The following is a 25,371-nucleotide window of genomic DNA, read 5'->3' on the forward strand; positions in this document are numbered from 1 at the left end:
TAAATGTTAAGAGAGAACACTAGCAAAATCATATGAATCATTTTTCATCAAGCTGTGGTCTCTTTTTGTTCTGTTTATGTAAGGTGCCTAACACAACAGGGCTTCTATAGGGTTTACTATAGGCTCCTAGGTGCTTCACGATACAAATAATAATGATTAATTCTAATTAAAACACAGCTAAAAATAATAGCAGGTCTGAGTACGGGGGTTAAATTCACTGAAAACAAAGTCACGTAGTTGTTGTGCTAGTAAAGAATCTCTAAAAATAACAAGTAACACACTTCCTTGAATCATTACAGCATCACTTTCTAGCTCCCTGACAGTGTTAAAAAACAATATGGCATTTGGAAGAAAATTTATACACCACAGCCTGCTGCTGATGCTGCTATATTTGGATTCTCCTGCTGCTGTGACAATAGTGCCAGATAAAATTTATTCCTACTGAATAGCCATTAAACCAATCCATTTGGACAGAAGCAGCATTGTGGTATTTTAAATAAACGTTTAACTGGTTCATTCAATATATAATATTCTGCTGAAAGGCACAATACCATGCAGAGATTACAAGTAATGTTTTGGATTAAAATGGGATGTATACAAGATTATATTCTAAATGAAATAGGTCATCTGCACTAGGGGAAATTTGTTTTCTATTGTCCTGTCTGTACGTTATTTCATACCAGGTATATTTTGGAGATGTTAGCCACAAGGCCAGGTTCAGTTTAGCTGGGGGAAAAGGGTCTCTGTTGCAGCATCTTTCCCCATGCCAATTTAACCCATTGCTCATGGGATATTCACCTCTGGATGGGCAGGCACTTTCCATGGAGAGGACATTGCACGAATCTCTCCCTCTTTTTCCTGCAAGGTTTCTTTTGAATGAATTTGGCCCATAGTTTTAAATTGAAAAAACAAGCCAATCACATCATGGAAAAGAAAAGGCACAGAGGAGGGGTGTGCTAAAACACCATCATCTCAATCTACCCTACCAGGGTCCCTAGATTTTGAGGTACTGAGTGCCCCCAATTCCCATTTAAGTCACTAGGATATATAGGCATTTTATATGTCAAAGAATTGTGCCACACAGGCTATGTTTACACTGCTTCAAAATAAGTTATTTCAAAATAATAACTCCTGCTAGTGAAGAGGAATAATCTTATTTTGAAATAGTTATTTTTTGAGTTATTATTTTGAAATAAAAAGCCTATTATTTTGAAACAACAGGCTTGGTAGTGTGGACAGTTACCTTGTTATTTTGAAATGTGGACATGCCCACAGTTATTATTTGAACAACTGCTGTAGAAGTTATTTGCTCCTTTCCTACTCACAGGAGAAAGCAGCAGTTTCCTTCTATTTCTGATGTACTTTTCATACAGGTGATTCACAGGAAGGCAATGTTCCTCATGAGCTTAGAAACTGCTACAAGAAGCAGATATTTTCTGCCTGCAGGTACATGTGACCTCTGTACCCAACTCCTCCTAATTAAATTAGGTTCATTTAACTCATTTTTTCAGGGCAATTCAAAATCACATGTGACCTGAATTTTATATGAAGTAATATTCTCCAGAGAGTTCACTGAGGGCTGCTTTGGAAATAAAAGGACATCCTGAGTAAATGGGCTGGCAGGGAAAGGAAAAGAATGGAATCCCCAGCCATATCCTGCACTAATTGGAACAGTGTCACGCTAAGGACTCTATAGAAGTGTTCAGACAGGAATCTTGACTCTTCACATACCTGGTTTTGTCAGCTTGTAGATTTGTCAATTGTGGTCCCCCAGCTTATTAAGGATTGCTCCTCCCACGAGCTGTAATTTCTTCATCCAATTGAAAAATGAAAACATACTGGGATCCATTGTGTTTTGAGTCTTTTCAGCTGCAATGTGGGTGCAACATCTCACTTTTTCTTCCACTGAAAGAATAACATTAAAAAAGTAAATTGATTTTAAACCACAGTTCACAGAACAACAACTGGCCATCCTTGGCAACAGGGCTACCTGCCCACTGAAGTTAGTGAGACTTTAGCCCCTGGGTTTCAATGGAAGTTAAAATGGGACCATTCTTCTGTGGAATCTCCTGTTTTATGGTTTTCTTTTGCTTCAGAAAGTGAGTGTTAGAGCAAAGAATAAAAACCCTAACAATCTGAGCTGTTCCTGGTACGTGGGGCCAAATCCTTCTTATTCTACTAATGCAGTGGAAGTACTAAATGGAGAAAGGCTCATCAGAAGGTGGACAAACAAGAACATTATCAGGATTTTCTAATACAAGTTTGATACAATTGTTTACATATAAAAATAAATACAACATGCAAACTTCATTAGAAACTACCAATCTGGATAATTTCTCTATCTATTCCTTTAGTTACTTTGATGGCTGTCAATATCTTAGTATCTGATATGGCTCACTTAGAAGAAACCCATTGGGGAACATTTTAACTTGCCCAGACATTTACTTTTAATGGATCTAAAAGTGACCATCCTCTGACAGAATAATTTCAGGAATCAGCTAGAGAGAGAACCTGAGGAACTGACCTTCATATGTTAATTTGACACATTTGGCCAAGGGCTGAACAAAGACATCTCTTGGATGGGCTGTTCTATTCTACACCCAAATGGCATCAGAAGCTCAGTATCATACACTTACCGCCCATTCTATTAGCCTCATTTAGCATGGACACTTTAATTGACAGGTTTTTTTTCCCTCCTCCCTCTGTCCCCTCTGCTTTATATTTGACTCCCTGTGCCTCTTGCTCTATATTTGTAATCCGAAAAAGTGGGTTGTGCCCACAAAAGCGTATGATACTAGCTATATTTCTAAGGTGCTCTATAGGTCTAAGGTGCTATAGGACCCATTGTTTTTCAAGCTTCTTTTTAAGTTACAGATTAACATGGCTACCTCTCTGAGACTTAGAAGCCATAAGTATATCCTACTTCAGCAATCCAATTTTACCTTTAACTTTCATTTAAAATTTAGCAATATTGGTCATGGATTACCTGCATTTTAACTACTTTTATGTAGGTTGATGACTACTAAGTGTTTTTTGTAACTCATGGCAAAGACAGTGGAACCATGAGATAATCAATTACTACCACCCAATAAAAACCTATTTTGCCTTTCAACCTTACAGTACTCTTTATTTTACAGACATTTTCTTATAATTTAATATTTCCCAAAGATCCCACAATATTTCTACTGAAAGCAAACTTCATCTATTCCAGCTAGAGGGTATTTTTACTTTAAAAAATCTGCATAAAGATTGGAGAATAAATATGATGTTAATACAAAACCCCAAATTCCCGCTCAGGAAAAATTCAGAACTTTAATAAGAATTTTGCCTAAGCAAGGACTGCAGAATTTAGCTCACTTACCTCATAAGAATTGTGGATTACAAGAGGTATATACAGTACTATCAAAACAAAATAGTACAGTTATTTAAATCCAGAGGCATAGCATATTAATTACAGCACTAAAATAATTAGGATTATCAACGTAGGACACAAGAATCCTAAAAGCATTGGCTCAGGACATCTCTGACCTACTGATGCTTAATTTTAATAAACATTAGCTTTTCCAGAAAATTGTGAGAGTGCTAATGTTAGGCCAATATTAATAAAACTAGCCAATTAGCCCATCATAAGACGGGATTTTCAGGTCTCGCCTCCACGTTGGTCTTCTCTCCTGAGCCTCCAGTCTCTCGCTCCGTCTCTCTCCTCCTTCTACTGCCTCCTCCCTCTCTCTCAGCTCTCCTCTGCCTCCTGCCTCTCTCTCTGTCTCTCTCTTTCACTTCTCGTCCCCCTCCTGCCTCTCACTCGGGGGACTGCGGAGCCCAAATGGTCATTTGGTCTACATGCTCCCCGTGCTGTATGGGGGGTGCGAAGCCCAAATGGTCGCTTGCTCCCAGGTGGCAGCTTGGCTGAGCAGCGCAGAAGTCAGCTGAGCGCCATGGTGGGAGGCGAAGGGGGGTGGGCGGTGACGTTCACAGTCGGGGGGGGGGGTCTGGAGCCACTGTCATGCCACATGTCACTGCCCCGCTCCCCTTCGCCTCCCACTGTGGTGCTCGGCTGACTTCTGCGCCGCTCAGCTGGGCCGACACGGGGGAGCAAGCGGTGAAAGAGGCCGTTTGGGCCCCACACCCATGCAGCACGGGCCATTCAGAGGGAACAGCCAGCATTTCAGCAACAGCACTTTCCAGAGGGAACAGCCAGCATTTCAGGCAACAGCGCCCCACAGAGGGAACAGCCAGCATTTCGGCATTACAGACTCACAGACACTAGGCTACTATATATATGATGAGATGACATCAGTAACTAAAGGTTACTTAACTTGACAAAATAATGGAAAAGCTGAGACAGGAGTCAATGGATAAAGAATTAAAGGATAAAAATATAAATAACATCAGTCATTGGTTTTGTCAAACAAATGTTATTTCAATCCTTCATAAAATTAAAAATTTGGTTGATAAAAAAGTAACTGCATAAATATAACATATTTAGATTTTTATAAAGTGTTTGACTTAGTATCTTTGACTTAGTACCACACAATATGATTAAAACAGCACTATCCAATATCAACAGACATTAAAGGGAGTAAGAACTGTAGATGACAGATCACCAAAAGTTGCTGTCCACTGGGAATCACCCCTAAGGGGGGGATTTATACGTCAGAGTGATGTTCCACAGGGATTGGTATGAGGCTTGATGCTATTCAGCATCATTAGCAATCTGAAAGTAAATTTAAAATCACTACATATCAAATTTGCACTTAGACTGACAGAGTGGTAAGAATGCTAAGGATAGGGCAGTTACACAGAGTGACTTTCATCACATGGGAACATGGGCCCACTGTGGACACAAAGGCTGCATCTAGACTGGCAAGATTTTGTGCAAAAGCAGGCACTTTTGCGCAAAATCTTGCCGCCTGTCTGCACTGGCCACGAGTATTTGCACAAGAACACTGACTTTGTACTGTACAAAATCAGTGGTTCTTGCGCAAATACTGTGTTGCTCCCACTCAGGGATAAGCCCTCTTGCGCAAGTATTCTTGCACAAGAGGGCCAGTGTAGACAGCCAAGTTAATTTCTTGTGCAAGAAAGCCCAATGGCTAAAATGGCCATCGGAGCTTTCTTGCGCAAGAGAGAGTCTACACTGGCAAGGATGCTTTTGAGCAAAAGATGACTTTTGCGCAAAAGCATCCATGCCAGTGTAGATGCTCTCTTGCTCAAATACTTTTAATGGAAAAACTTTTCTGTTAAAAGTATTTGTGCAAAATCTTGCCAGTCTAGACACAGCCAAAATGTGTCAATACAGCCAAATGGAAAGTTCTACCTCAAGGAAGAAGGAATGCAGGCCACATCCACAGAATGGGGGACTGTTTCTGAACAACAGACTCTAGGAAGGTTATAAGGGTCATCAGTGGACAAGCAACTCAGCAGAAGGTACCAGTGCAATGCTATGGCTAATGTAATCATTGAACTCTATGAATCATCAAAAAGGGCTAATGTAATCATTGGGTATGTTACCAGAAGAGTGATGAGCAGGAGCAGGGAATCGTGTGTACAGTTATGGTGTTGATGTTCTAAAGAGTAGGTTGAAAAATTGGAGAAGGCGGAGAAAAGAACCACAAAAATTATTTGAAGGCAGGAGTAAATGCCTTAAAGTGAGATGCTTAGCTCCATCTGTTCAGCTTATGAAGACACAGCAGATTTATAAGTACTTCACAGGGGAAAAAAATGCCAGGTACTGAAGACTCTTTGATATAGCAGAGGAATATATAACCAGCACCATTGACTGGTGGCTGAAACCAGACCAATTCAAATTAGAAATGACACACAATTTTGTAACACTGTGGGTGATAAACTGCTCAAACTACTCAATGAAATAGATTACCCATCTCTTGATGTCTTCAAATCAAGGCTGGATACCTTTTTGGAAGATATACTTCAGCTAAACATAAGCTTTTGGACTCAATGCAGGGCTGACTGGATACAATTTAAAAGCCTGTGAAACATAGGAGGTCAGACTAGGGGTATATCACACTGTGGTGCTATTTCAGGATACTTCCAGTATCTCAGAATTGCTATTCCACATCTTTTAAACAAGCCCGTTATTTTGAAATGTACCGGGCTTGCTATTCTGATGTCCCTATAAATCTTGTTTCATTAGTATTAAGGGATGTTTCAGAATAGTGTTTTATTCTGAAATTTGGTGCTGTGTAGACAGTGTCAAATTACAAAATAAGCTATTTCAAAATTAACTCAAAATAAGCTGTGCAATTTGCATAGCTCAAATTGTGTAGCTTATTTTGAGCTAAAGGTGCAGTGTAGACTCACCTTAGGTGACCTAATGGCCTTGTCTGGCTTTAAACTATGAATCAATGAAAGTAATTGCTGCTTACTAGAAATTTATTTTCCACTTAAGTAACAATTTTTAAAAATAGAAGTATCATACTAATATTACTCAAGTGAATTAAGTGGATGGGATAAATTGGACTCATTCTTTTAGGCAAGTTTACCAGTAACTGCACAATTCATAACAAGTAACCAAAGCAAATTAAGTGCCTAATGAAATGCAAATCAAATATGATATTATGTGGGACAGGATTTTTTATAGGTTACCTGAAAATGTAAATGTGCATCTACTCTGACTTACAAAGGTGCTAAATGTAAGGCAGCTAACTATCTGAAATAGTAGTCTCTTGCTGTTAATTGTTCTATGGACAACAAGTGTACTAAACAAAAATGAACATTCACTGTTAGTAACCTGAATATATTGTGTCAAAATTTAAAAGAAAAAATATAGATTGCTTTAAAGAAAGAAAAAATAAGCATTGGTATCAAAAATATTGGGCTATTTAAAATGATGTATTTCTTGCTAGTAAAAAAATTCTATAGTTTATACGCAACTAGTATAATATATATGAGGACAGTTCTTACCAAATAAAGTATTAATTTTTTCCCGACAGTATTTATATTAAAAATAAAAGATGATAAACTCCCTGACTTTCCTCTCTAAAATCAAATTGTTCAGTCCAAGAAGCCACAAAGAAATGTTATCTTTAGACATAAATCTGTGGAAGAATCAGTGGATTGTAAATTTCAAATACAACTTATTGGAGAATTGTTATGATTTTGAGCTTAAATCTTCAAATGCTTTTTTTGAAACTGCTTTGCTGCGGCTGCTGCGAAGTGAGCCAAATCTGTCCAGCAGGACATAATTCCCGTGCTGCCAGATTGGCCAGTAACCCTATTAATTTCAAGAGAACAATTAATCAAATAGTCATCACTGCTGCTGTAGCAGAAGCCAAATGTTTCTGGCATTTCTGGAAACTCAGGATATGGAAACATAGATTTTAAAGCTGTCTGCCAGCAAACCCAATTTTAGAGGCTCTATTTAGGTTGCACTCTGGATCACCAGTGAAGGCAACCTTTCATTGGCCATCTCCTCCAAGGCCAGCTATCCCTAGCAATTAGGTTCTAGTACCCTGAATGCAGCAAAGATGATCCTTTGGGGTATGTCTACACTAGCCCCCTAGATGGATCTAGGGAGGCTAATGAGGGCAACCAAAATTGCAAATGAAGCGCAGGATTTAAATATCCCATGCTTAACTTGCATGTTCCCGGCTTGCCGCCATTTTAGAAATTGACTAGCCCGAAATAACTGCCCGCGTCTACACGTGGCAGTGAAACGGGATTCTGATATAAAGCCCTAACTCGAATTGGCTGGTATTCCTCCTGCAATGAGGTTTACCAGCTAATTTGAATTAGGGCTTTATTTCGGAATCCTGTTTCACTGCCACATGTAGACACGGGCACTTACTTCGGGCTAGTCGATTTCTAAAATGGCGACCGGCCAGGAACATGCAAATCAAGCGCCGGATATTTAAATCCCATGCTTCATTTGCAATTTCGGTCACCCTCATTAGCCTCCCTAGGTTGATCTAGGGGGCTAGAGTAGACATACCCTTGCTGTCCAGCTGACTTAGCAATGCAAATTCTGGAGCCATAACCTAGTTTTGGTACACTGGGAGTTTTTAAACATTAGTTATCCCAGGGTGTGTCTAGACTACTGAGTTTTGTCGACAAAAGTAGACTTTTGTTGACAAAACTATACCAGTGTCTACACTACCGCTGAGTTCTGTCTACATAACGTCGACAGAACTCAGCAGTTTTGTCGACCCTGGTATACCTCATTTTATGAGGCATAACACCTTCTGTTGACAGAGTTCTGTCGACAGAAAGTGTTATTGCCTGTAGGGTTGTGTCTAGACTACAGGGTTCTGTCGACAAAGCAGCTTGCTTTGTCGACAGAACTCAATGTTTCTGGATGCTCTTTGTCGACAGAAGTTTTGTCGACAGATACTGTCGACAAAACTTCTGTCGACAAAACCCGGTAGTCTAGACGTACCCCCCAGTGACTGATACTGCTCCAATTAAAATCAATGGCAAGACTCCTGCAATATTTACCTTGGTCTCTCACAACCCTACAAACTTGACTCAGGCACAACTACCATTGGCTTTCATGAGAACATCTGATTTAGGTTTGCAGAATTGGATTCATTAGGGAAATTACACAAATGACTAAGAAATATTTCAACAGCTTTCTCAGATCCTAATAGCAGCAGAAGGGAAATATTTGGAAAAGATGCCACCGCATCCTTCTGTCAGTGGATCAGGGTTCCTCAAATGCACAGGTGCTTCTGCAATAATGCTGACACAACCTGGTGTTATATTGTTTGTTCACTGTACCTTCCAGGGGACTACAGAAGACAGAACATGCAAACATGTGCTCTCTCTGGGTATGTCTACACAGCAAAGTTATTACAAAATAACAGCCGTTATTTCAAAATAACTTTACTAGCATCTACACAGCCAAACTTCTATTTCAAAATTAATTTGAAATAGCGGAGTGCTTATTTTGAATTTGGTAAACCTCAATCCACAAGAAATAAAGCCAAATTTGAAATACCTATTTCAAAATAAGTGCTGTGCAGATACTTACATCGAAAAAGGGGGCCTCCAGCCTTCCCAGAGTACCCTGGTGGCCACTCCAGCCTCAACCAAGAACACTCCTCTCCCTCCCCACTCCCCGGAGCTCTTAAAGGGGTTGATTCTGGCCACAGTACCTGTGCCAGCTCCAAACCTGCCAGCCCAGAGCCAGCAGACACTGCCCCTGACCCAGTGGCCCCCAAACATGAGCCAGCAAGCCACTGGCAGCCAGCCCTCCACCACTCCCAAGGAGCAGTCAGCCAGCTCCCAGGAGCCAGGCAGGGGCCAGAGAAGGCAGGCGCCCTCCTGATCCAGGGTGGAGATCATGGACCTTATTCAGGTTTGGGAGGGGATGCCCCCAATGTCCATGATCTCCACACTAGATGGAGGAAAGCATCTGTCTATGGCAAGATAGCTGCCAGCCTGGCCACCAAAGGCCACATGCGATCCCAGGAGCAGGTTTGCATGAAAATCAAGTTGGTCCGGTGAGACCCCCAACCCTGAGCTTCCCCTCTCCCTCTTCCCCTTGCTTCCCTTCCAGCTCCCTCACCCTCTCCCACCCTCTCTTCTCCCCTCTCCTGCCTCCTTTCCCCAGTCTCACCAGAGTTTCATTCCCTTTGTTAAATAAAGAGAGTTTGTGTTCATGAAAATACATGCATTTTATTTGACATCAGGAAGGGGGGTTAGGGAGGGGTAAGTGGAAGGATGTGAGGGAGGAATGAGGCACAAGCCCCCAGTGGGGCAAACCAGGGAGGCTTTTAGTGCTCCACAGGGCAGAAGCTCTCCCTCAGGGCTTTCTGGATACTGACAGTCCCTCTATTGACCTCCTGGATGGCAGCCTGCAGAAAGTGCAGCCAGGTTTGCAGCAACACATCCATGAGAAGCACCCGAGTGCCCAGGGGCAGCTCTGGCTCCATGTTGCAGAATGCTGTGGTGTCCTGAGTGAGGGCAACCAGAGCATGCAGAGACAACATTCTTTGCTGTCCCTCATCGAGGTAGGCAAGCAAGCAGGGAAATCTGAGAACTGGCTGTCCGGGGGTGGGGAGTCCTTTAAGCACAGGCCTCAGATAACCTCAGGCAGCAGCCACACAAAGTAACTCCTGACCTGATGCCCTGCCGGACCCGGTTCCAGCCACCCTTAAATGCGATTCAGCATCCACTCAATGTGGAGGCACTATTTCAAAACAGCAAAACGCTATTTCGAAATGCATTTTGTGTATAAGATTAAGATTAATGTGACCATACATAAACTCTGCTCCCATGTTTTCCCTCAATGTGACATGTTCAGGGAACCAACATGCTCTCCCCATTAATCTTCTCCTCAATGGCATGTCACCTGGACCCAGTATAACACAGGAGCTGCCTGGGAGAGTCCAGCAGGGAGAGGGATAACTGGCTGGCTGCTGCAGAGACTGCCACTTGGCTCCTTAACTCGCTTGGAGTCAGAGCAACTCCACCAGCAACAGCAGTAACCAGGTAATCACCTCCCCCCCAGAATTTTAAGAAGGGTCTGGTCACATCACCATAATTTGGAGCACCACCAGAACAGAGGGTAAGAGCAGGTCAGCTGCCATAGATGCATTATCTGTTGTTGCAGTGGTACCCCAAATGTTCAGGTATCCTACACAGCCACATATGTTGGTGTATGCATAGGGATGGCCCTATTCAATATCCACTGCCAAAGGGCCCTCTATACTGTAACTTATAACTCACTAATGTGTACACTGCCTCTCTGAAGGCAGCAAACTTCATAATTTCTGTGTGTGTCCCATGAGAGGTTTTGGGTGCTACAGAGGGGCTATGTCTAGACTGAAGGCTTCTTTCGGAAACTTTTTCCGAAAGAGAGTGCCCAGAGAGTGAAAGCAATCTGCTAAAAGCAGAGGTGCCCTGGTGGCCATTTCACCAATAGTAATCACAGCTTACATGCGAGAGAGCATCCATTCAGTGCAGATGCTATTTTGAAAGATAGCATCTGCACTGAATGGATGCTCTCTCGCATGTAAGCTGTGATTACTATTGGTGAAATGGCCACCAGGGCACCTCTGCTTTTTCTCTTTCCTCTTCTTGCGAAAGAACTCCCTTTTCCCCGTCTTTCTTTTTTCCGAAAGAACTCTCTTGGAAAAAAGCTTCTTCTTCATAGAAAGAGGTTTACCAATGTCAGAAAAAACCCCTCGGTTCTTTCAAAATTTTCTAAAGAACGCAATTGCAATGTGGATGTAATTGATGTTTTTTGGAACCTCCCCCCATTTTTCTGAAAAAAACCTGTAGTGTAGACATACCCTCTAGAGATATCTCTGGGGAACTTGGGTTCAAGTGACTTTTACCTGTAAGGCAAGGTTAAGCCTGGAAGAGTCTTGAGGAGTGTGCTGGCAAAGCAGACAGGTTGATGTGGAAACATGCTGACACAGTCTAAGCTCCAGCAAAACTCGGTCTTGCTAAGGCAAAAGAGTAACATAGGGGTGTATGCTTCTGAGCTGCCCTGAGGGGTGTCACAACAGTTCTGCTCCAACCATAGCAATAGAGAATACTATAAGGCTACATCTACACTACAAGGTTTTTGTGCAAAAACCGGCAGAGCATCTATACCTCAAGCACGTTTTTGCACAAGTAAATTAGCAGAACAGAGGGCTTTTGCTGGTAGAGTTATTCCTCTCCCCGAGGGGAATAACTCCTTTTTGTGCTACAGCTCTTGCACAAAAAGGCAGGTGTGAATGCTCCGGAGGGGTTTTTGTGCAAGAAACCCCTATCGGCAAAAACACAGGTGCTCTGTTGGCCTTTCTGTGAATGGCCATCAGAGCTTTCTTGCGCAAAAGTGTCCATGCATCACGGATGCTCTCTTGCGCAAAAGCACATTGCTTTTGCGATGCACTTTGAGGTGTGGACGCACTTTTGCGCATGAAGTTTTTGCAGAAGATCTCTTCCACAAAAGGCTTCTTATACAAAAACCCTGCAGTGTAGACAAAGCCTTAGTGTCTAAAGAAAAAGGAGAAATTTGAGCTGCAGAAATGTACAAGCCTCCCTTCCACATGTAAAGGATAGAGCTATACATTGAGGCCTAGTCTACATTACTATGGGCCATTGATCTAAGTTATTCAACTTTAGCTATGTGAATAATGGAGCTGAAGTTGTTGTACTCAGACAGATGTACTTACTGCTGTCATTCAACAGCTGATGCTCTCCTGTTGAGTCCACCTACACTTCTCATTCTTTTGGAGTATCAAAATCAACATAAGAGCAATCAGTGGTTGATTTATCACCTCTGTACTGGATGTGATAAAATGACCCCCACCCCAACTGGACTGCTTGTTGCTCATCTATCTGGCAGGTAGTGAAGTCATGCCCTGAGAATCATACATGATGGTATTTGGGTGCAAATTTCCTTCCACAAGCCCAGTCTGATTGAATGTATTTTATGTATATAGTTTTCTTGTAGAACTTTACATGAATTTATACAACGAGTATGCCATATCTTGTGTATGAGAGGTCCCCACTGACTTGTATGGGATTACCTGTGTCAGATATACATAGTAAGATTTGAAGATATATAGTCTATAGAGACATTTAGAGTTATTTATTTCCATTTCTCATCAAATGTTTGAAAATAGTAAACAGAAACAAATAAAATATGAATTTCAAGTCAGTGATCCATTTTCTCTATTTTCTTTCAATCCAATTTGGTGTGAGTTATAAGCTTCAATGTTGACAGCATCTGACTTTCAGTTCCAAGCTTTATTAAATCATGGTAGATATTATTTACTTCTGTCTCCATCAGTTCACATCTAGGAGGTTAACATCAGCCACAGTTGTAATCTTACTTTTCTTATAAGTCTTTTTCATCTTGGCTATCGAACCTATACAGTCCCATGCTACTGGCTGTCCCTATGCTGTTTAACAGCCCCAAATAAGGCTAAACATTTCAGAGATATATAACTCCCAAAAGCTATGACCAATGACACTGAGGCTCCCAACTATGTTAGGTGCTTTTGAAAATTTTATCCATAATGCATTTAAACATAAGAGCTAGAATACAGGCAGTCCCCGGGTTACATACAAGATAGGGACTATAGGTTTGTTCTTAAGTTGAATTTGTATGTAAGTCGGAACTGGCTCCAGATTCAGCTGCTGCCACTGAAACTGACCAGGGGCTGACTAAAGGAAGCCGGAGGCAGAGTTGCTCTGCCCCCAGCTTCCTGGAATCAGCCTGATCAGTTTCAACAGCTGCTGAATCTGGAGCCTGGGACAGAACAGCTGGGGCGCTGCCCGGTAGGTTCCCACAGTACCAACCCAGCAGCACCCCAGCTGTTCTACCCAAGGCGTCCCGCAACAAAAGCCTGGTCTGCTGCGGGGGGGGGGGGGGGGCACACTAGCTGCGCCCCTCCCCCCCCATCAGACCAGGGAGACCCGAGCAAAGCCGCACAGGCGGAGGGACCCCGACGCCCGTGTGGCTTTGCTCCTGTCTCCCTGGTCTGATGGGGGGGGGTCCAGGTGGCGGCTTTGCTCGGGTGTCCCTGGTCTGCTGGGGGGGTCCAGAGGCTTTGCTGTACCCCCCTAGCAGACCAGGGAGACCGGGAGAAGCTTTTCTCGCCCCGGAGGACACAGGTGGCGACCCGCGACCCGTGAGCTCTGGGGCGAGAAAAGCCCCGTTCGTAAGTGTGGATCCGACGTAAGTCGGATCAGCGTAAGTCGGGGACTGCCTGTATACATTTTCAGTTTCTTCAATTTTTATATTTGACTTTTTGGAAAGTGTTCTGAGTTTCCTTTCTTAATCATTAAGAAGCCCAATCTTTATTCCAGTTGCTATGTGAAATCTGTCATCATATAGCAATGACATCAGTGTCTGACTGTCTCCAACACGGGTTTGCCAGTCTCATGACTAGAACTCTCTGCACATATTAACATTCCAAAATTATCTGACAATTCAATCTGAGCATGGCTTTATATATCATTATAAACATCTTGATTTTATTATGGGATGAGTTTGTGCTGCTCTTCTTCACATTGCCAGTACTCGTATCACATGGACACACATCATCCTATTCACAATTTCCTCATGCCCCTTTGCACTACCTGTCAGCAGAAAAGGGACATCTGCTGGACAGAAACATGTCCTTGGGAATGCTATCAGAGTCAGGGCATTCTTCAGCCAGAACACATAAGCCTCTCTGTCTCTCTCTCCTAGTTTGCAGCAAAGGAGGAGCATCAAGCAGAGGAAGGAACAAGCCATATGTCCTGCTCTCCTGCTGTTCTCAATTGCTGCATGGCCCAGGGTGCACTTGTAAGAAGACCATAGATTAAAGAAGATCTGAGGCTCTCTGTAACTTACACCAGAGGCCTAACAACTGCCCAGACTGCACAAGAATAGAAAAAGCACTAGCTCCCTCCCTACATTCAATTCACTCTCACACTAAACACAAGGATGGAATCTGAGCTATTATTTTTATTTAAACTCTTAGAAATATTTCTAAATTGTTACTTTTGAAGGTGACACTGAGTCTGAATGTACATTATTCCTTTACTCTTGTCACCATGGCACCAGCTATATACTCGTATTAATAATGGCACTACCATGAATCCTTAGAGACTGATACTCAGATGTGCTGATGAATACCATCAGCTGCTCCCAGGGGTGGTCTCACAATACGTCTCAAGATCCGAGCTATGATGTAAACACATAAAAAAAAAAACAAGCTGTTCTCAGTGTTCACTTGTTTTTGCTTTAATGCTGACGAAACAGAAGACCAATGTGACACTGATCTATAAGTAAAGCAATTGCTTTTTTTCCATTCTTCTTTCACCCAACATTCTTTTGACACAATTGAGAAGCAGTTTGCAAGAATTATACAGTCCACTGCTGATCTAAAGGACAAAGCACTTTAAAAAGGAATTCATTTTAGCAATAGCTGGGGCTTCTTTATGCATGAGTAACAACAGCCACTCAAATAATTTGATTACACTTTGTTTTACTTTGGCTAATCTCTCTTTGAGGAGATTAAAGGTATATCTACACTGCAGCTGGGAATGTGCCTCACAGCCCAGGTAAACAGATTTCTGCTAGCTCTGCTAGAGCTATGATGGCCAGGCATCCAGTTGTCAGCTGGAATACCCAGTTGAACAGGATCCTGGTGGCTCCATTCAGCACCACTGAGCAAGTCATTAAAAGTCTGGCTGGCATTGCAGCTGGGGCCCCTAACTGCCCTGGTTCCATGCAACTCCCAGGATTGGCTCTGGAGATTCCAATGGCCATGAACCTCAACCAATGAGAGTTGTGGGTGCAGTGCCTCTTGGTGTGAGGACAGTGTGCAGCACATCCCTAGTCCCCTATCTAGGAGCCATAGGCACTTGCCAGCCAATTCCTAGGAGCTACCTTAGGTAAGTATCGCCCAGATCCCACACCCTGTCCTGTGCCCTCCATCCAAATCCCAAGCTCCTTCCTGCACCCCAAACCCTTCGGCCTCTGCCTGGAACCCCTCCCACACCCCAAACTCCTCATTCTCAACCCCACTCCAGAGTCCTCCCCCTAAATGTCAATACCCTGCCCCCGAGACGTCTCCTGCACCCAAACATCCTCCCAGAATCCATACCCCCTCCTGTACGCCACACTTCTTGGCCCCAGCCCAGACCCCCTTCTTGCACCACAAACATTTAATCCCCATTCCTACGCCAGACCCCACCCATTTTCCCTCACCCCAAACCCCTACTCCAACGCAGAGCCCCTCCCACACCCAAACCTCTCAACCTCAGCCAGAGCCCACACCCAAGCCAAAGAAGGTGAGGGAGGGGTTAGGAAGAGTTGTGGCGGGGGAGGACAAAGGTGTCCAGTTTTGTGCCATTAGAAAACTGAAAATGGCAGATGAAAGAACTGTGCTACAAATAGCCTTTCCCCTCAAGAGCTCGACAATGCACGCTTTCCACATGCACAACTTCCACTGAAGTTGAAGTGAGTCCTGTAGGTAATGGCCCTACGTCATCAACCAATTTCTGTGCAAATCCTGTTCAGACATTTAGGCTGTGTCTACATTGGCACCCTTTTCCGGAAAAGGGATGCTAATGAGACAAGTGGGAATTGCAAATGCCACGGGGGATTTAAATATCCCCTGCGGCATTTGCATGAACATGGCTGCCGCCTTTTTCCTGCTCAGGGCTTTGCCGGAGAAAAGCGCCAGTCTAGACGGGATCTTTCGGAAAATAAAGCCTTTTCTGGAAGATCCCTTATTCCTGAATTTAAGACTTGTCTCATTAGCATCCCTTTTCCGGAAAAGGGTGCCAATGTAGACACAGCCCTCATGTACCAGACTGAGAAAAAAGCAGCTCCTCTGCACAGGTTATGGCAAGGGAAAGACTCACTCTATCTAATTGCCTGAGAGACTATTGAAGTAGGGATGAACTTTATGTGCCTTCTTTTTATGTCTTCTATTGATATACAAGAGGAACACTTCACCCAGCTGCAGACCATGCTGGTGAGCGGAACAGCAGAATAGGGAGAGGGGAAGAGCTTTTAGACTTGGCTGTTTAGTGATGAATCTGTCTCCTATTCCTCTGGGTTCGTTTCCTGATTTTATAGAAAGACATTGGCCATATGGGCTCCATACCACTGTCTGAATTTGCTTTGAGACAAAGATCCTTAAACATCTTCACTGACTCATTTTAGTCAACCAAAATGAGAGCTTAACATTTCATGGAGACATCAAGAAACATACTGGACATTAAGGGGCAGTACAGCACATATTGGTATAAGCTGCAGATTTGGCCAGAGAAAACAGAAAGAGTTCTATTTTAATGATGACTCCAAGAAACAAGATTTTCATCTCAGAGTAAGGAGCGGACTCAGATTTCACAGAGTTCCAAGGAGTCCTCTGAAGTTCTGTGGTCCACAGAAACACAACTAATTTTGCTTAGATTGGGCATGAAGAATGGCACTCGATGCAGTGCAGAGACACCTGCGTGTCATATTATGTAGTCTTTGTGCCTCACCCTAAATCCTATAATGAGTGATGTGGTGGAGCTTAAATGATGTCCAGAGCATGCCTTATTCGTTAGTTTGATATTTTATGCTCAAAATTCTCAGCAAGAATTTTCCTTACAGGTCTCTGGGTGACTATGTGCAAGGAATATCAATGAATGGTGAATATTATGTTGTAACATCAGAATATTACAATGAAACGTTATAATTGAAATTACAGCGACAGTGTTATGATTAGCTGGGTGAAACTGTTACAGGTTGATTTAAAACCCCATTGGCTGCGTCTAGACTGGCAAGTTTTTCTGCAAAAGCAGCTGCTTTTGCGGAAAAACTTGCCAGCTGTCTACACTGGCCGCTTGAATTTCCACAAGAACACTGACTTCCTACTGTCTGAAATCAGTGCTTCTTGCGGAAATGCTATGCTGCTCCCGTTCGGGCAAAAGTCCTTTTGTGCAAAAGCTTTTGTGCAAAAGGGCCAATGTAAACAGCTCAGATTTGTTTTGCACAAAAAAGTTCCAATTGTGAAAATGACGATCGGGGCTTTTTTGTGCAAAAGCGCATTTAGATTGGCATGGACGCTTTTCCGCAAAAAGTGCTTTTGTGGAAAAGCATCGGTGCCAATCTAGACGCTCTTTTCCGCAAATGCTTTTAACGGAAAACTTTTCCGTTAAAAGCATTGCGGAAAATCATGCCAGTCTAGATGTAGCCACTGAGTTTGATAGGTGTAAAGTTACCCTTCAAACAACAACATCAGAATAAGTCTCAACCAAGACAAAAAGTGAGTATAAACCCATGCAGGAGCTTTTGACTGCATACAGTTTTGGGTAAGTGTGTACTAGAATGGAAAAGAGAATACACAGAAACTGAGAACAAATAAGAATGCAGAGAGAGAGGCAAAGGTAAAAATACCAAGAAGCCAAGCAGTAGCTAATGAGCACGATGTAACCCCTCAAAATGGTAGAAAGTGAGCTTTTGGGTCCATTGGCTAAATAGGCTTGGAGCTGTCAGTCAATTGTTCTTTTTGTACTTTGTTCCTTCTACATTCAAAGAAACAGGACTTTGTACATTTCTTGTAAATAAACAAACCTACATCAGAAAAATACCTGACTTTGACCGATTACTATTCCTAGCTGGAACATCCATGACCAAGAAATTTGACTAGCTGTTCAGATAAAAAAGAGGCAACAATATAATCTATAAAATACATATCTGATATAATAATGTACTTATGTATATTCATAGATATTGTTTGCATGTGTTTTGCTTGCATACATATATGCACGTACAATATCTCTCTTATGTACCCTTTCCCTAACTCCCTTTTTCTTACTCTGAAATAAAATACGTTTTGTAATTAAAAAACAGAATAAGATGAATTATTCATACCCTGCAGGAAACAAATTCAGAGAACTATAATTTCAAACAAAGTGTATGATTTCCATTCAATGTTTGCCTTAAAATTCCCCCAGAATAAGTTGCAGTCTTTAAACTTACAGAATATATTATTGTAATTACACTGACTCCATGAGCCTTTTCCTACAGGCATTATCATCATTTTTGGTTTATGTGATTTTAAATATTCTATTTTTATAAAGATCATTTTTGTACACAATAAAAATCTTAGCTCTTTTGAAACAGAAACACAAAGAATTCAATGTATATATAATTTGCATATTTTTTTAAAAAGTTATGGAAATAGGAATCTAGAAAAAACTAAGCTAGCTTATAGGATGAATAATTTCCTGAAAATGCTTTTAACCTTTCTTTTTGGGTCCTGTTCTTTTTCTTGTACCTGTTTAAATAGCTAACATTATTGCACAAATAGCCACAATAAAGGTGATATACACAAACATAACGTGTTGGATTGACACACAGTATGAAGCTGTCCTCTTAGCAGAATCAATTAACTGAACAGCTTATCAAAAATGACAGCCCCATTAGGCTTCCAGTTACCACAGAAAAGAATTCATAACAGTAAACCAGGAACCACAGGAAATTACCATTCACTCATTATATTTAGTGACATCTGATTTTTTAGAAATTTTACACAGTCTGAAGAGATACTGAAACAAACATCATTCTAAAATGGTTTAATAAAAACACATGTTCTGCACTAACACAGAAACAATGGAACTAAAAGTATTTTAAAACCATATTAACAAAACAGGATCAAAAGGCAAAATTCTGATCTCAGTGATGTAAATTTGAAGTAACCCCATTAATTTCAGTGTGCATATATATTGTTTGTATTAGCAATTCTAGAGAAAGCCTGCCTTCAGAAAATTATTTTAAATGCATTGTGACAGACTCAAACTAGCAGCCTGCCGCACTCTAATGGAGTGCAGGTATACAGTGCACTGGATAAATGGCTCTCTTCCCCTAGTAAACTCCTTGGCTGTGTCTACATTGGCACCCTTTTCCGGAAAAGGGATGCTAATGAGACAAGTCAGAATTGCAAATGCCGCAGGGGATTTAAATATCCCCCACGGCATTTGCATGAACATGGCTGCTGCTTTTTTCCGGCTCGGGGCTTTGCCGGAGAAAAGCACCAGTCTAGACAGGATCTTTCGGAAAATAAAGCCTTTTCCAGAAGATCCCTTATTCCTGATTTTAAGAGGAATAAGGGATCTTCCGGAAAAGGCTTTATTTTCCGAAAGATCCCGTCTAGACTGGCGCTTTTCTCCGGCAAAGCCCTGAGCAGGAAAAAAGCGGCAGCCATGTTCATGCAAATGCCGCGGGGGATATTTAAATCCCCCGTGGCATTTGCAATTCCGACTTGTCTCATTAGCATCCCTTTTCTGGAAAAGGGTGCCAATGTAGACACAGCCCTAGAGACTGCTACCAAAAAACGAAGACAGGCAGACAAGCTAATTAAACCACTTAAAGCTGGCAGGGCTGCTTTAAAAGGTTTCCCACAAGTGAAAAGAATGTTCTGGAACCTGAAGTAGTGGCTGGGCCTGGGTTTCCTCCAAACCTCCCACATGCCAACACAGAGACTTCCCTGAGAAGGGAGGCCAGGACTATAGAGGGGTTTTTACCCTGAAACCCTGAACTAGCCTGTGATGAGTATGACTCAGTAAGCTGGGACCCCTGCCTCTTGTAAAAAGAAAGAGGCTGCATGAGGGGCCACAGGGAGCCTCTGAGGCACATACTATCTGCCAGCCGTGCCGACCTATGGGGCATGACTGGAGCTTTGCTATAGCATACAGTTTTCACAGACAATAAACCAACAAATCACAAAAAGAGTTGAAAAATCACATGGTCAAATAGCTCATAATTTCTTCTTCTACCAAGCTAAAAAGCAAGGACTTCTTCTATCAGAAAGGATTTGCAGGGTCAAATCTTTTCACTGATTTTAGTTTATAAATGTGCTTCTGGATTATAGGAAGGCTAAACATTTCCTATGTGTACCCTGTGTTGGCAGTTTACCAGACGATAACCCAACTAATTGATATGCAAAAAATTGGAGCTCCCCTCATCTTCAAGAACATACAACTTGTGAAGATCATCATTTCCATCATGCATCATCCAGTGTTGATATAGCTAGCTCAGTATTTCAAGAGGGGATCTGCATGATGACACTTTGCACAGCTCTAAATGAGAGAGAAGCCAGCTCTAATCTCAGTGTGCTGACCCTCTCCACTAACAAATAAAGGTAGTTGCAAGATATATTTTAAAAATCTTGAGCTACACACAAATAACTTTCAGGGTCTTGTTTTGCCTTTCTATTATTATTTTTTAAACCAGAAATCAGTTATGTCTCCTTGATTTACAGTTCCCAGTGGCTTCACTGGAGTTGCCTCGGCATAATTAAAGGTAAAACTTACAAGGTCTACTGTTTTAATGCGGACATGGATGCTTGAATTTTTGAATCAGTGAGAAAGCTAGAAAAAGATCTGTTTTTTTTCTGCAGGTAATTACAGTGCACACTGAATGAACATATTGGAAGCCTGGGGAAGAAGCTACCACAACCTTCATGATGGAATTGCAAAGCGGGGACTACAACTGTGTCCTTCTTTTCCCCTGGCAAAGTAAAGGGAATATGGAGGCAAGAACATGCTGTGACTGCCAGACATCACTGTTGGATGCAGCTGTGGGGGGCATTCATGAGGAAGCATCAATGGCTGGCAGAAAGCAAGTATGGAGGGATCTCAACGTAAGACATGCAGCCTGCCTGGAAATCTGAGGCCTCCATGCTTGGTTAGAGACTGAACTGGAGAGGGCACCGAAGGCACTAGGGGTAAAGAGCCCAGATTCTCAGTTGCACTGCCCCAAGGCTCCAAACATTTACCTCTATTGTTCACCTTGAACTATTAAGTCCTTTGTACCTATGGTATTTTGCAACCTTTTCCTTACCTGTCAGCCTTAGTAAAATAGCCTTTCCCTTAGCCATGTTTGAATGGTTGTGACCTAACAGAGCTAATGCCTACATGGTTTATACACTTAAGCACCTACAGTGCTTCTCTTAGAGTCTTGATGCACCTGGCATGCTACTGGTACTCTCAGGATTTGTGTACTCTGGCAGAGAGCAGTAGCAATAATGACAAAATAAAGAGCCACTAAGTTACAATTAAAGGAAGGGTAACCAAGTCTAAACCTTTACATGATTGTGACTGAACTCATGGGCAGTGGTAACCCCTTTACTGTGTCTGCCAGCACACACTTCCTCTTCAAACCCACAGTTTCCTTTGTGACATGGCCAATTCTCCATCTTATTTGTGTATTCCTTCCTTACCCTCACTCCCCTCAACAGATCCTTTATAGAGGCAATAGCTAAATGCCAGCAGGAGAAGCCTCTCACTGGATTGGAATTGATGTACAGCGCCCCTTTCTATTTTCAGTAAAGTCTATTTGGGTATGTCTACACTACCCCGCTAGTTTGAACTAGCGGGGTAATGTATGCATACCGAACTTGCTAATGAAGCCCGGGATTTGAATTTCCCGGGCTTCATTAGCATAAAGCTGGCGCCGCCATTTTTAAAAGGCGGCTAGTGCGAACCCGTGCCGCGCGGCTACACGCGGCACGGGCTAGATAGTTCGAACCACGTAGCCTCATGGAACGAGGTGTACAGATAGTTCGGAATGGCTAGCTAGTTCGAACTATCTAGCCCGTGCCGCGTGTAGCCACGCGGCACGGGGTTCGCACTAGCCGGCTTTTAAAAATGGCGGCGCCGGCTTTATGCTAATGAAGCCTGGGAAATTCAAATCCCGGGCTTCATTAACAAGTTCGGTATGCATACATTACCCCGCTAGTTCGAACTAGCGGGGTAGTGTAGACATACCTTTTCAGATTTCAGTTCGTTCACACGAGCAGCCGAGATGCAGTAGATGAAAAACAGAGAAAACAAAATATAAAAATAAATAATTACACCAAAAATGAATCACAGCAAATATGACTGTGCATTTTTATACCTTTGTTTCAACTGAGATTTCTGTGTTCTCAAGCAATTTATGAGGAACTTCTACAATTTCACCAACACTGCCTCTTCTGCTTCACGAGTAGTGGGGCTGCATTCAAACAAGATACTAAATCTTAATAGACTTGATAAAATTCGTGCATGGCTTATTCATGGATAATTCAAAAAAAATTTTTTAGCAGAAATAAATAGTCTTTATCTTCTAAGGGAGTAAGATCTCTGCAGCCTCCACTGCATCAAAGAAGCCTGGTTGAGTGGAAATAATATGGCTCTTCTGTGGAAATTTATTTCTGTTCGCTTATTGGGAAACCTTACTAACTAGCCAATTAGCCCGTAATAAGACAGGATTTTCAGGTCTCTCCTCCACGTCCTATTCCCTTTCTATCTCGGTCTTCTCTCCTGAGCCTCCAGTCTCTCGCTCCGTCTCTCTCTTTCCCCTCCTCCTATTGCCTCCCCCCTCTCTCTCTCAGCTCTCCTCCATCTCCTGCCTCTCTCTCTCTCTCTCTTTCTCTTCTCCCCGTCCTGCCTCTCACTCTCTTTTGCTTTTCAGCAGTTATTCCTAGGCACTAGCCCTGTGCAAAAGATCCCCATAACCCGGGGAGTGGAAATGTGAACTCTACATACCTTGCTGTGGATACAGCAGCAAAGTGAGAAGAGACATGTGTGGAATTAAGTAGCAGGCTGCAACTTTTATTACATTTTCACATAGGGAAGGGGCACTGCCCCCACATAGACTATACTCCAATATCAGGCATGTAATTGGTTATAATCTGGGGATTACAGGGCTCCTTATGGACCATAATGGCTATCCTCAGACTGAGCCCCAGGATTCAGCTTTCTCTGAGTCTTGCTACCCTCATACTTTCCCCATGAGAGCTACAAGATCTCATTATCACATGAGCTCGAGGTCCATTAAAAAACCAACACCTCCCTGGTCCTTTGGGAACAATTTACTTTTGTCTTTTAACTGAACTAGAAACCAGCCACAAGTTGCAACAAATAATTCCACTCCAGTAACTTGTCTGGGTACCAAGTGTATTCCTTCTTAACCCTCCATGACATGCAAGCATGGCCAGGAAGGCAAAAAACTCCCTCGTTCTCTTCAGTGTGTCCACTGGAGAAAACATTATTTCCTGTCCCCCTAAACAAGTGATTGGCTAAACCCCTATAGCATTTGTCAGGCTGGGTTCCCATTGGTAGTGTGGATGTGTAGGATGGGTTGCTGGAATGTAGTGTAAAAGAGCTTAACATGGCCTCTGTGTTGGGCTAAATCCTTGGTTGGCTGGGGAAAGCTGGCTAATCCTAACCCTTTTTCCTAGCTTTCCATTGTCAGGGAAGTGGTTGAGGGCTACACTCCATGATTTTAACAGAGATGTGGGGTCTGGGATGGAGGTTGGGTGCAGAAGGGAGCTTGGGTAAGGGACTGGAGTGCAGGAGGGAGACTGATTTCTGGGAGGGAGTTGGGATGAAGCAGGTAGTTGTGACCTAGGGCAGGGCAAAGGAGTGCAGGGGTATGAGATGTGACCTAGGATAGGAGGGGATTGTGATCTGGGGCAGGAGATTGGGTTGCCAGATCTGAGAGGGGGCATGGCTGTAAGAGGGGGACAGAAGGTTTGGGTAAGTTGAGGGGCAGAGAACATTTTTTTCTCTCTCATCCTTGAAACACACTTTTACATACTTGAAAAGTGCTTTCATGCCCCCTCTCGGTCTTCTCTTTCTAAACTAAACAAGCCCATTTATTTAAGACTACCTTTATAGGTCATGTTTTCTAGACCTTTAATCATTTTTGTTGCTCTTTTCTGGACCTTCTCCAATTTCTCCACATCTTTCTTGAAATGTGGTGCCCAGGACTAGACACAATACTCCAATTGAGGTCTAATCAGCTCAGAGTAGAATGTAAGAATTACTTCTTGGCTACATCTAGACTAGCATGATTTTCCGGAAATGCTTTTAACGGAAAAGTTTTCCGTTAAAAGCATTTTTGGAAAAGAGCGTCTAGATTGGCACGGACGCTTTTCCGCAAAAGCACTTTTTGCGGAAAAGTGTCCGTGGCCAATCTAGACGTGCTTTTGCGCAAAAAAGCCCCTATCACCATTTTCGCGATTGGGGCTTTTTTGCGCAAAACAAATCTGAGCTGTCTACGCTGGCCGTTTTGCGCAAAAGTTTTGCACAAAAGGGACTTTTGCCCGAACGAGAGCAGCATAGTATTTCCGCAAAAAGCACTGATTTCTTACGGTAGGAAGTCAGTGCTTTTGTGGAATAGTGATAGAGATGTAGCCATGTTAGTCTGGGGTAGCTGAAGCAAAATGCAGGACAATGTAGCACTTTAAAGACTAACAAGATAGTTTATTAGATGATGAGCTTTCGTGGGCCAGACCCACTTCCTCAGATCAAATAGTGGAAGAAAGTAGTCACAACCATATATACCAAAGGATACAATTAAAAAAAAATGAACAAATATGAAAAGGACAAATCACATTGCAGAACAGGAGGAGGATGCGGGGGGGGGGAGGGGGAGGAAGGAAGGTAAGTGTCTGTGAATTGATTATATTAGAGGTAGGGAGAGTGGGATGTTTGTGAGTTAATGGTATTAGAGGTGATAATTGGGGAAACTATCTTGGTAATGGGTGAGATAGTTCAAATGTTTGTTGAGTCCTTTTTGGAAAGTGGCGAATTTTAACATGAATGACAGTTCAGAGGATTCCCTTTCAAGTGCAGATGTAAAAGGTCTTTGTAGCAGAATGCAGGTGGTTAAGTCATTGAGAGAGTGTCCTTTCTGGTTAAAATGGCAAGAAACTGTTTTCTCTTTGTGATCTTGTCTGATATCTGTTTTGTGGGCATTAATCCTTTGGCGAAGTGTCTGAGATGTTTGTCCAATGTACATAGCAGACGGACACTTTCGGCACATGATAGCATAGATTATATTTCTGGATGCGCAGGAATATGTGTTCTTGATCTTATAACTCACTTGGTTAGGTCCAATAATGGTATCAGCAGAATGAATATGTGGACAAAGCT

General features: G+C 42.5%; 1 long non-coding RNA gene across 1 annotated transcript in view; it reads right to left on the minus strand.

Annotated features, from left to right (window-relative positions):
* Positions 1 to 1,737: 1,737 nt before the first annotated feature.
* The window catches only part of LOC102453339 (uncharacterized), an 89,031-nt gene continuing 65,397 nt past the window's right edge, over positions 1,738 to 25,371 (minus strand). The window contains exon 3 of the long non-coding RNA XR_003089874.2: positions 1,738 to 1,905. This is a non-coding gene — a long non-coding RNA (uncharacterized LOC102453339). The remainder of the gene's footprint in view (positions 1,906 to 25,371) is intronic.

Source organism: Pelodiscus sinensis, chromosome 7 (assembly GCF_049634645.1).
Source record: "Pelodiscus sinensis isolate JC-2024 chromosome 7, ASM4963464v1, whole genome shotgun sequence".
Classification (NCBI taxonomy): Eukaryota; Metazoa; Chordata; order Testudines; family Trionychidae; genus Pelodiscus; species Pelodiscus sinensis.